The sequence below is a fragment of the Rhinolophus sinicus genome, chromosome 14 (genome assembly GCF_057876585.1).
Source record: "Rhinolophus sinicus isolate RSI-liver-muscle chromosome 14, RSI-T2T, whole genome shotgun sequence".
Taxonomy (NCBI): Eukaryota; Metazoa; Chordata; class Mammalia; order Chiroptera; family Rhinolophidae; genus Rhinolophus; species Rhinolophus sinicus.
The window spans coordinates 17712613-17725152 of NC_142514.1; positions in this window are offsets into that span (position 1 = coordinate 17712613).

Consider the following 12540-nt stretch of genomic DNA (forward strand, 5'->3'; position numbering starts at 1 on the left):
GGCAGGATCTTGTGTGCGCCTTTGCCAATACCTTTGTTCTTCATTTAGGAAGATAAGAGAGGGGTCAGGGGATAACACTTCCCTGTGGCACAGACAGCGAATGCACCTGAGAAAAGATTTACAAAGTCACTTTAAAGCGATAGTTCTTCAACTTGCCCAAATGTTACCATGGGGCAAGTTTCTTGCCTTCAGTGGGGATTTAATGAGATAATGTATGTGAACCCTCAGCACAAGGTCTGGAAGATGGGGCCATGCGATGTTCACTATTAAGTTGATCTCCTTTTCTGAAAATCTGGTCAACATGATAAATGTTAAAAAAAAATGCATATTTGACCATGCACTCAAAATTTTGCATGCAATTTCAGGGGGGATGAGAGCCTTCCAGAAGTCCACTGAAGCAGGGGTTAAGAACAGGCTTTGGGTTAGCTCAGTGAGCGTGGTGCTACTAACACCAAGGTTGCCTGTTCGATCCCCGCATGGGCCACTTTGAGCTGTGCCCCCTTTAAAAAAAAAAAAAAGAAGAAGAACAAGCTTTAATGAGATACATCGTCTCCCAGGCCAACAGGATTTGGCTATAACTCACTAGAATATAGCCACACATCTAAGAAACAATGTGCTGATTGAAACAGGGGTTAATAAACTTCGTGAGCACAGAAATGGAGAGTTACTGAGGCGAACATAGGCTGTGCCCATTCACGTCCTGCTAAAGGAAGGGTGCCCTGGCCCAAGAACTTACAATATTTGTCTGTCCCTGGTGACAACGGTGAGGTGTCCAATGGAGATGCGTGCAGCACGCCTCAGCCTGATATTTTGAACATTTGGATCATGTCACTTAATCCCCTTGCTTGGACTACATCCATATCACCAATATTCTGATTATATATTATAATGTGGCTGTGCCTGGCTGGGGTGGGCTGTCTGGTCTCCTCCACTTACGTTTTTCATTGTAAATTAGTGAACTGGCATTCTGAATTCATAGAACAGTCTGTGAGTACGCCTAACCCTCTTCCTCTGCCGACATACGCGTACACATCAGCCATCTAGGCCTACGAGGCTTCTTGGGTGACAGCCAGTAAACCCTAGTGTGCCGAGATTGAGAGCTCTTGTTTCTTACTGAATTTTCTTATGAGTAATTTCTCTCATAGGAATCCACCCAAAGGAAATAATTAGAAGTTGAGATGTACACGTGACATCTAAAAGATGTCCTCTACAGTGGATTTTAAAAGACTTTTTGAGTTAATTTTTACTATTTTTAAAGATTTTTATTAAAATATAGCTAACATACAATATTATATTAGTTTCAGGTGTACACCCTAGTTATTCAACATTTATAGACCTAAAGAAGTGATCACCATGATAAGTCCAGCAACCATCTGACACCGTACTATGCTATCACAATATTGTTGACTGTATTCCCTATGCTGTATATTACATCCCCGTGACTTACTTGTTTTATACCTGGAAATTTGAATCTCTTATTCCCCTCCACCTCCCCCCACCTTTTTAAATTTTTCAATTACAGTTGACATTCAAAATTATTTTATATTAATTTCAGGGGTACAGCATAGTGGTTAGACATTTATATAATTTAAGAAGCAATTCCCCGACTAGTCTAGCCCCCACATAGCACTATACATAATTATTACCATATCATTGACTATATTCCCTATGTTTTACTTTATATCCCCGTGACTGTTTTGTAACTACCAATCTGTACTTGCTAATCCCTTCACCTTTTTCACCTTCAACCCCCCTTTTTGAGTTAATTTTTAGAGGAACATGCAATTGTAAGAAATAACATTGAGAGAGTCCAAATACCCTTCACCCAATTTCCCTCAGAGGTAACTGTCTTAGTCTGTTCAGGCTGCTGTAACAAAAACACCATAGACTGGGTGGTTTAAAAAACAAACATTTAGGGGTGGGCAGTTAGTTCAGTTGGTTAGAGCGTGGTGCTAATAACACCAAGGTTGCCAGTTCGATCCCCCCATGGACCACTGTGAGCTGCGCCCTCCTTAAAGAAAACAAACAAACAAAACCATTTATTTCTCACAGTTCTGGAGGTTGGGAAGTCCAAGAGCAAGGCACTGGCAGATTACATGTCTGGTGAGGGCCTCTTCTTGGTTCAAAGATAACCATCTTCTCCCTGTGTCCAGGGACGCAGGGGCTGTGGCTCTCTTTCCCAGCCACCCAAAGCAGCTTAGGGGAAGTCTTTCAGGCTCTTCAGCTTTTGAACTGGATGGAGCAAGAAGGTGAGGGTGTTCTCTGGGGCTTAGTTTTGCTTATCAAAGACAAGGAGGCAGGAGAGACTGAGTGGCAGGGGCTGAGGTGGGGGCTGTAGGGTGGAAGCAGGCAGCCAGCTCACCCTTGCCCATTTCACCCTCACCTTCCTGATCTGAACCCAGGAGGGAGAGGAAGGAGGTGTGAGGAGTGAGACAAAGAATGGGTGGAGCATCTGCTCAGACCAACTGCTCCCACTGCTCAGGGAGTGACCATGGGAGACAAACGAGGGCAGAGTCTGGGCCTGGAATCTGCCCTGTCCGGACCCGGGCCCACTCTGCCAGGAGATTGTGTCCTATCTGATTGTAATATATATATATATATATATATATATATATATATATATATATATATTATATTGTAATATATTAAGTTCACACAGTTGATATACCCAGACCTACCTGGCTCCAGGGTCTTCCCTCTCTCCCAAACACCAGATCCCATCCCAGATTGGCCATGGATCAACCTGCATCACTGAGCCTCAGTTATTTTTTAAATAACAAGGGACTAGGTTAGAGAATGAGCTCTATGGTCCCTTTAAGCTTTACTGTTCTGGGAAGGTAGATTTGATGGAATCAGACAGTGTTCCTGGTAGGAGGGAGGGGTACGTCTAAATCAGATAGGATCCCCATTCTGACTGCACACCCACCAACAGAGATCCAGAGGCGCTGAAGATGAGTCCAGGTCTCCAAAGCATTAGTCATCATCTGCCCCCACTCCCCAGAGGTGCTGCTCCAATTATCCTGGATTGATGAGGGACCTCTAGGATGATGAAAGGGTGGGAGAGATGTCAGAGGACACAATGGGAGATCGGAATCATTCAGCCTGGGGAAAAGAAGGCAAGAAGGGCCAGTGTTCAAGTCTGTAGTGAGGACGGGGCTAGGTGGCAGCATGGAGAGACATGCGGTCAAGACTCAGCGTAGCTGGGACCTGGGCCCTAGTCCCGGCTCTGTCACTGACAAGCAGTATGACTTCTGTTTGACAAATCACTTCTCCAATCTTGTTTCCACAACTAAAAAATTAGGGAAATAACTTTTTAGAAAACATCCAACCAATTTATACAAAGACATGTATAATATTATAGCTAAAAACAATTAGAAATGGCCCACATAGTCTGGCGATGGGGAGAACTGCTAAGCAGACCTGGGGGGTCGGAGTGGGGGTGGGTGTTGATGCAACAGAATATTAAAATGCCATTTGGAATGCTGAAGAACTAATACTGAGTCCTAACAATGAGCCAGGCACTGGGCAGAGGTCTTGACATGCATGATCCCATTTCATACCCTCAATCTTCTGAGGTAGGTAATATAGCCATTTTTCAGATGAGTTGGCTGAGGCCCCGACAAGTTAAGTTACCCTACTCATTGGTAAGTGATGACATCAGGACTCAAATCCAGAGGTCCATCTGCTTCTGAAGGTCATGCCTTAACCTTTACACTCTACGGCTTCAGACGGCTGGATGTGAGGACCATGCACAAATAGAGAAATGCATATATGAAACCGTGTTAAGTGGGGGAAAAAGAAAACCTCTCAAGAGGGTTATGTTGATATAAGAATGTTGGCATCAACATTAGGTTTGGAAGTTTAAAAATAAGAGGTAATTTAGGAGGCTGGGAACTTACTGGGGGCTGCTAAAGTTTAAATATTTCTGCTTCATTTTTGGTAGTAGAGCTGATGAAGCATAACACGTGCGGGAGGAGGTGAGTACAGATGGTAGGCCTTTCTAGTGTTAGTTACTTTCTAGCTGAGCAGCGGAGGTACAGCTGCTCGCCCTCATCACTGAGACGAGTGCAGATCTGATCATGTGACTCTCCTGCTTCACGCTTTGCACTTACTTTCTGTTGCCTCCAGCACTGGTCCTCATCCTCCGCTGAATTCTGGAGTCACCTGAGAAACTTTAAAACTACAAATCTCCAGCTCTACTCCCAGAAATTCCTGTTTAATTGACATGGGTGTAGCTTTGGCACTGGAAGTTTTACAATCTCCTCAGGTGATTCACTTGGCATAGAAGGCGCTCTCTGATTTCCTCCATAGGCTCTCCTATATCCTTATTTTTCACCTATTTTCCCCAAACCAGTTACAATGTCCTGAACATGTATGTGATATTTACTTGTCTTGTTATTTATTTCCTCTGCCTGGAATGCCTTTCTTCTCCCTTGTCCATCTGGAAAATTGCATTCATCTTTTTTTTTTTTTTTTTTTTTAAAGATTTTATTGGGGAAGGGGAACAGGACGTTATTGGGGAACAGTGTGTACTTCCAGGACTTTTTTCCAAGTCAAGTTGTTGACTTTCAATCAAGTTGTGGAGGGTGCTGTTCAGCTTCAAGTTGTTGTTCTTTCAGTCTTAGTTGTGGAGGGCACAGCTCAGCTCCAGGTCCAGTTGCTGTTGCTAGTTGCAGGGGGCACAGCCCACCATCCCTTGCGGGAGTTGAACCGGCAACCTTATGGTTGAGAGGATGCGCTCCAACCAACTGAGCCATCTGGGAGGCAGCTCAGCTCAAGGTGCTGTGTTCAATCTTAGTTGCAGGGGACGCTGCCCACCATCCCTTGTGGGACTCGAGGAACTGAACTGACAACCTTGTGGTTGAGAGCCCACTGGCCCATGTGGGAATCGAACCGGCAGCCTTCGGAGTTAGGCGCACGGACCTCTAACCGCCTGAGCCACCGGGCCGGCCCCCTCCATTCATCTTTAATACCATAGTAGCCTGCCTTCAAGATGGCCCCAATGCTCCCCACTTCCTGGTATTCATGCCCTCCCACGTTGAAGAGGCCTGACCTGTGTAATAATACGATATTGTGGAAATGATGGAGTAGGATTTCCAAGGATGGGACATAAAAGATGTTGTAGCTTCCATTTTACTCTCTTGGATCACTTGCTTCGGGAGAAGCTAGCTGCCATGTCTGGAGCCGCAGTCCCCTGGGGCGCTCCACCTGTTGAGGAAGTGAGGCCTCCTGCCAACAGCCATGTGAATCAGCCAGCTTTGAAGTAGACCCTCACGCCTTCAGATGACAGTATTCTCAGCTGACATTTTGACTGCAACCTCATGAGAGACCTTAAGGCAGAGCCCTCCCTGAATTCCTGAGCCACAGACAGTGTGAGATAATGTTTGTTGCTTTGAACTGCTAAATTTTGGGATAATTATGCAGCAATAGATAACAAACAGTAAGCTCAAGTATATGACCCTCTATGAGGCCTTTTTCCTCAGCTGAAATGGAACTAATTCCCCTCATACACGCCCTACAATAGCTCTCATCACACGGGACCTGTGGACTTGCCTTTCTTGCTCTCTGGACTCCGTTCCATGAGGACGGGGCCAGCCATAGTACAGACTTCAATAAGTGCTTGTAGAATAAATGAACACACATGAGAACTGCCATCTCAGTAGATTCTCACCTTCTAGCCGGGCTTCTTCCCCACACAAAAACTCCAAGGTGTGGTTGCTGGAAATCCTGGATGTCATGATGGGTGGGTCCTGAGGATTTTCTCAACAATCCAATAAAACCCTGGTACCCATGGGTGTATCTAAAGCATGAGACTGGAAGTCTGAAGATCTGGATTTTAATTCAAGTTTGCCAACTACTTGTTGAAGTTCTTTGAGCTTTGGTTTCCTCATGGACCAAACGATGTACGAGGTCTGACAATTAAGTTTGCGAACTTGTTGCAACGATGCTGTTAACCCTTTTTTGATATCAGAGGGATTATTCATTATGAATTTGTACCAACTGGACAGTTAACCAACTGTACTATTTGGAAGTGCTGAAAAGACTGTGTGAAAAAGTTAGACAACCTGAACTTTTCGCCAACAATTCATGGCTCTTGCATCACGACAATGCACCAGCTCACATGGCACTCACTGTCTGTGAAGGAGTTTTTAGCCAGTAAACAAAGCACTGTATTGGAACACCTCCCTACTCACCTGATCTGGCCCCCGATGACTTCTTTGGGGAAGATAAAGGAAATATTGAAAGGAAGACATTTTGATGACATTCAGGACATCAAAGGTAATACAATGACAGCTCTGATGGCCATTCCAGAAAGAGTTCCAAAATTGCTTTGAAAGGTGGAGTAGGTACTGGCGTCGGTGCATAGCTTCCCAAGGAGAGTACTTCGAAGGTGACTGTAGTGACATTCAGCAATGAGGTATGTAGCACTTTTTCTAGGAGAAGTTCATGAACTTAATTGTCCGACCTCGTAAAAGCACTTCCAAGGCTAAAATTTAATGATTCTGTATTTTCAGGTAGTAGATACTCTTGTTTTATAAAATAGGCTAATAGTTTTAAGACATAGCAAGGGTTCTCAAACTTTGCTGCATATTAGGAATTCCCCTGGAGCCTCTCTCTTTCTCTCTCTCATCCCTGGGCCCACCCTATACCTTCTGAATCAGCATCTCTGGATCACTGGAGACATGGCCAGAATTTACAATATGTAGCTTAGAGACTTAAAAAAATAATTCTGCCAGCTGGTTGACTCCATGGTTTATACAGTACTAATGGGTTTGTTCCCTGAACTACCAACTTTATGTGAAGTGAGTGGAGGGAGGGAGGGAAGGAGGGAAGGAGGGAAGGAGGGAGGGAGGGATGGATGGATGGATGGATGGATGGATGGATGGATGGATGGAGCCAGCCCATCTCTACCGGCAGAAAAGCAATTCAAGGTGTACTGTCAGGTCTCAGTCGAATCTTCAACAAAAATGACTCTTTGTATGACCCAACTGCTTAGGGCCTTTACTGGAGATCAAATTGTGGGTTATTTTAGCTTAGATAGGGTAAAGAACTGCTTTCTTTTGGTGGAATAGGAATGAACAGGAATTAAGAGCACCGGCTTTGGAATCCAGCAGTTTAGGTTCAAATCCTGGCTCCAGCACTTACATGCTGGGTGAATGAAGCTGGGCTAGCAAACCTTTCTGAACCTCACTTTCCTGGTGATAACACACACTATCTTATACGAACATTGTTAGGATTGAATGTATTTACAATGTATGTAAAACACCTGGCACAGTATTTGGCACAGAATAAGCGCTCATTAATTAGGAGCACACTATAGCAAAAGCAAAATATGGCACTTTTACTATTAATAGCAACATAGTTTTCCAGTGCTTTGTAAACTACAAAGTGCTCTTACATCTTACACTGAACCTTCCCACCAAATATTGAAATGACACAGCAGACATTACTGAACCCATTTTACAGAAAAAGAAACAAAGGCTCAGAAGGTTTCACTGGCTCCAGATCAAATGGCAAAAATGTGTCAGTATCTAGATTCAGACCTGGGTGTGATTCCAGGAAAATGAATGTGCACGCTTGGCAGGCAGCTAGGGACCATCTGGCTTAGCAGGCTGAGGAGGGCCGTGTTTCGGAGCAGCTTCTTTTTTTAGATGAAAGCAAGATGGGAAAAATAAGCTGGCAAACTGCTTTCCCTCCTTTTCAACACTAGTATGATTTGTGCTCCTTTCTGCTCTCCTTCTAAGTCTCCACCGCTACATGTCCAGGTATCTCAGTTTGCTCCGGCTGCCCTTGGATGCATTGTCACTGGCTCTGCCCTGGGCCCCACAGCTGGGATCTGAGAAAACCCAAAGGAGGCAGGGGCAGCTGGAGACTTCAGAGGGCTGGGCGAATACCAGCTGTTCCCAAGTCTGGCTGGGGAACAAGAAGCCTGCTGATGGGGGTCAGGGGGTGAGGGAGGAGGGGACAGTGATCCCAGCTCCCCACGTCAGTCAACAGGAGGATGCTTTTCTATCCAACAGATGGGTCCTGCTCCTGGAATAATGTAATGAAGTGCACTACTAAAAATGGCACAGAATATATTTCTCTTGGGTGCAGGAAGCCAAGAGATCAAATGCTAGTTGAATTTAATCAAGAAGGCTTTCATAGAAGAGGTGGAACTAGAAATGGCCTGAAGGATTACCAGTATTTGGATATACAGAAAGGAGGTTGGGAAGGCCCTGTAAGCAAGAAAACATCATGAGAAAGGGCGTACATGTCTGGGGATGGGTGGCTACATTCAGGAGACTGTGGGAAAAGAAGAGAGCACGGGAAGAAACAAAGGAGAGGAGAGGTGGGGCAAGACTAGACAGAATGAGGGGGTGAGAAGCAATTCTACAGGAAAAAGGGAGTCCTGCAGATTCTTGACAACTCAATGACAGGGGCGAGAAATGCCAGAACTGAATGGGCCTTAGGGATCAGCCAATTCAACCACCACCACTCCACACCCCAGTTTATAGATAGGGAAACTGAAGTCATGAGAGGAAAAGCATACACAGGAGGTCACAGAGAGAGAGAGACTGCAAAACAAGAACCCAGGGCTCCAGACAAATCCGTTTGGTCCTCCTTCCATCAGACGACCTTGCCAGGCTGGTATTTTGATACAAAAATGGTGATTCAGGTAGATCTGGCAGGAGAATGCAGAGGAAAAGAGATTATAGTCCCGGAAACTGTAAAACTGATTCCGTGGGTGAGTGAATGGAGGGACATCAAATGAAATGGAAAGGATGGGCTGGGAGCAAGAACCACCACGAGAGAAGAAACAAAAGGACTTGGTAGGAAGTTGGATATGGCAGTGAGGGACAGAGCTGTGCAGAGCTAGTGCACAGACCATTCTCAGGCCTGGGGAGTTTCTTCTGAGGTCATGGGGCACTTTAACCCCTGACCCCTGCCTCAAAGGCAGCAGACAAAAATGAATGCAACTGCTGCTACTACAAATCCCTATCCTCAGGTCCTCTTCCCTTTGGCCAACCTCTATACAGACCTTCTCCTCTGATTCTCCCATTCAACATTTTAGGACTTTGGTTTACATCTGGTGCACAGACACATGTTTGAATAATCAGGTGTGAAATTAAAACCCAAACCAGAACCTAAGTGTGTAGACCCTGGTGGTGAAGAGAGGCTGCAAGGCTAGAACTATGATGTGGATTTTTGATTTCTGATGTGAAGGAGCAGGGAAATCAGAGCAAAGAGAATAGAGAAGCTGGAATAAGAACTTTGACCAAGACCATCTGGAGCCATTCAAGACAAGGGCAAATTATACCTAACCTGATAGGTATGTGAAAAGGACCAAACAAAACAATACTAGTAATAGCTAATGCTCATTAAACCCTTCGTACAGACACTGTGCTAAGTTCTTTACATGCATTATTTCATTTATTACAACTCTCAGAGGCAAATACTATGAGCACTTCCACTTTACAAATGAGAAAACTGAAGCTCATAGAAGCTAGTAAATTAGCGGAATGTCACAGGGCTAGTGTTGGAGCGGTCTGATTCCAGAGACCACGTTCTGAGTCCCTGAACTGCTTCCCTCATCTATCAAATCAACAGAGCACCTGGCCCACACCCCGTCCTCGGTGAAGCTCGGCTCTCTCCCCCAACCCACTTCTCAGTGGTGCTAAAGATATCACTGAATCTCAATATGGGTAGAAAGTGCTGGCGAATTTGACCTTGACTCCGTCTCTCATGAAATGACATCCCTCATACCCCGACAGTTTAAAGGGGGAGGGGAGGTGCAAAACCAGTTACATGTATGAGGCAGTGCGGCCCAGTGATTAAGAGTTTCTATTTGGATGCCCAAGTGCCAGCTTTACCAAATTCTTGCTGAGAACTTGATCAAATCACTCCTCTAAGACTGTGTCCTTATACATAAAATGAGGCTAATACCCCCGACCTCTTGGGGTCGCTGTAAGAAGCAAACGAGATGATGCATGTAAAGCACAGTCCCTGACACACAGTAAGGGTCTCTAACTGTTGGCTATTACGATGATCATCGTCGTCCTTGTCACTCTGCCATGTAGCTATGCCCAGGGACGCTTGGCCTTTGCATCCGGCTGTGATGGAACAGAAAGTTCCCAGTAAGGACCGGACCCTGAGTACAGAGTGTGGCCTCTGTCCCTGTCACTTTGCAGGCCCAGGGGTAAGTGGTGCCCCAGAAGAAAAGGGGGGGGTCCACCCAGGTCAAGACGTGAAGTTGGCGTCACCAATTGACATTTCAAGAGTCCAGTAGTCTTCTTGGAGAAGGACAAGGGGACAGCTGTGCGAGGACACACACAGGAAAGGGGTTTGGGGACTGTGTTGGGGGCACAGCAGGGACCTAACCAGCATCAGCCTGATGCACCCAGGAAGTGGGAGTGAGGAATCTCAATCCATCCTGTCTTTACTTACCCCACTTCCTGACACACCATTCCCAGCACAGAAACGCCACAATATACCACTAGGAGGCCTCCATGAGTCTGGTTCTGTAATGGGATGGAGAACAAGGTGCAAAAGAAACCCAAGACGTTGCTTTGGAAAGGATTCACTAGAATGCAGTTTATCAGCATGTGTGAATTAACACGCAGGATTACCTTGCTTAGCCACAGGCCATTTACCTGGTGTCCTTCAACTCCCTGAAAGCTTACCAAAAAGCAGGACGAAGAACCAAAGGCCTTGAGACCCTTTCTGAGCAAAGGAAGGGATACAAAATCCAAGCACTACTGAACGTGCCTGATCTCATCTGATCTTGGAAGCTAAGCAGGGTCGGGCCCCATCAGTACTTGGGAGTCAAAATCTGGACACTAAAGGCGGTACATTTTAGTTACAGGAAGAGTCCCTAAAGCCCTCTCAGGGACTACCTAGTTTTACGTTAGACAGTTGTAAGTAACATGGCTGATCAGAAGTTGTAATTTGCAGATAACAGGATGAGCTGCTAGGGGAGGTCCAGTAAAGGCAATGAAGAAGAATGGCCACTGCTTGGCCACAAGGGGGGGCAACACAAACTACGAAAAGCAATCAAAGTAAGAGGACAGCTGCTATGTAGGGACCTTGTAGTGTAGGTACAAATAGTTACCTCCATCCTCATGGGCCAGAAGGTGCCACTGCTCTGACATGGGACCTGGTCACAGACATTTTAGCTCTCTTGGGATGGTACGGGATGTTAGGTATGGCCAAATGACTTGCTTTGGCCAGTGAAATGTGAATGGAAATAGTGTCACTTCTGGGCAGAAACTTGAAGAGCTAGTGGGTGCTTACCAGGCTGTCTCCTAGCTCCACCATGGTGACTGGCAGTGCTTTCCAGATTCCAGAGAGTGACAGCTCTGCCAGCCTGGATCTCAAGTGAGGATAAAAACGACGCAGAGGACAGCCCCCAGCTGACCCACAAAGGACAAGTAGCATGGACATGAAATAAACATTTGTTGTTTTTTGGGGGGTTGCTTATTACTACTATATAATCTAGTCTATCCTGACTGAAACATCCTAAAAAGTTAAATGAGGTCAGTTCACATTAAGATGTGTGTGTGTTATCTTTTTAGTAAATTACCACTCAAAATAGTCAATATTCTATCCATTATATGGATAAATGCACAAAACACAGTCAACATGTGTTTTGTACATAATATGGAAAATTCACCTATGCCAATGGTGCTGGATAAATGAGTCATTACCAGAATAGGAACTGGATGGAGGAGAGATGGACCCAGTCTCCAAACAACTTCTTTCTCTAGGGGGGGTCCCAGTCTTTACTAAGTACACGTGCATCACATATGGGTCTAAGGTAGACGCTGGGTCTCATGTGCTAATGCTGCCAGAACCGGCATCTGCAGAACGAGCCCCAGGCATAAGGGGTGGCATTTGCTGGTTCTAAGTGCTGCGGCGCTCTGATCCCCAATTTGGGGTTGGAAGGTCCTATTATGTATCTGTACGCACTCTCACAGGAGACCCATCATGTGTTGTCAAGCAAGCCGACCACTTCAGGATGTAGTCTTTCTAAGCATATGTAAACATTTATATAACTGACCTCACACTGGGCCAAGCAAGTTTCCAGATGAAAAACATCTGGGTCATTTTCTCTGACCAATAGCAATTAAGCTAGAAAACAATAGCTATAGGGTAACTAGAAAAGTCTTGTATGTTTGCAAAGTAGGAAACATACTTTTAAATAACCCATGGGTTACGCATCCTCTCACTTAATCCTCCTAACTGTTCATAATCCCCACCTTAGAAACACAGAAACTGAGATTGGAAAGAGCATAATTTGCTCAGATTTACCCAGTTAATGGTGGTGAAACCAGGACTCAAAACCAGGCTAAAGAACTCTAGAGCCCAAGGCTTTACTGATATTCTCCTTACACTACGTCTCACTCAAGGTTCACAGCGTCCATGGGTCTCCGGTTTCACCTTTTAGAAAGAACAGCTGTGCACAGGTAGGAGGGCTAGTCGGTTTGCTTGATGGCACTGGCCTTGGACCTACTGTGTAGAGTCGCATCTCCCGTTTGCTCTTGCCTCCCCTGGGGACCC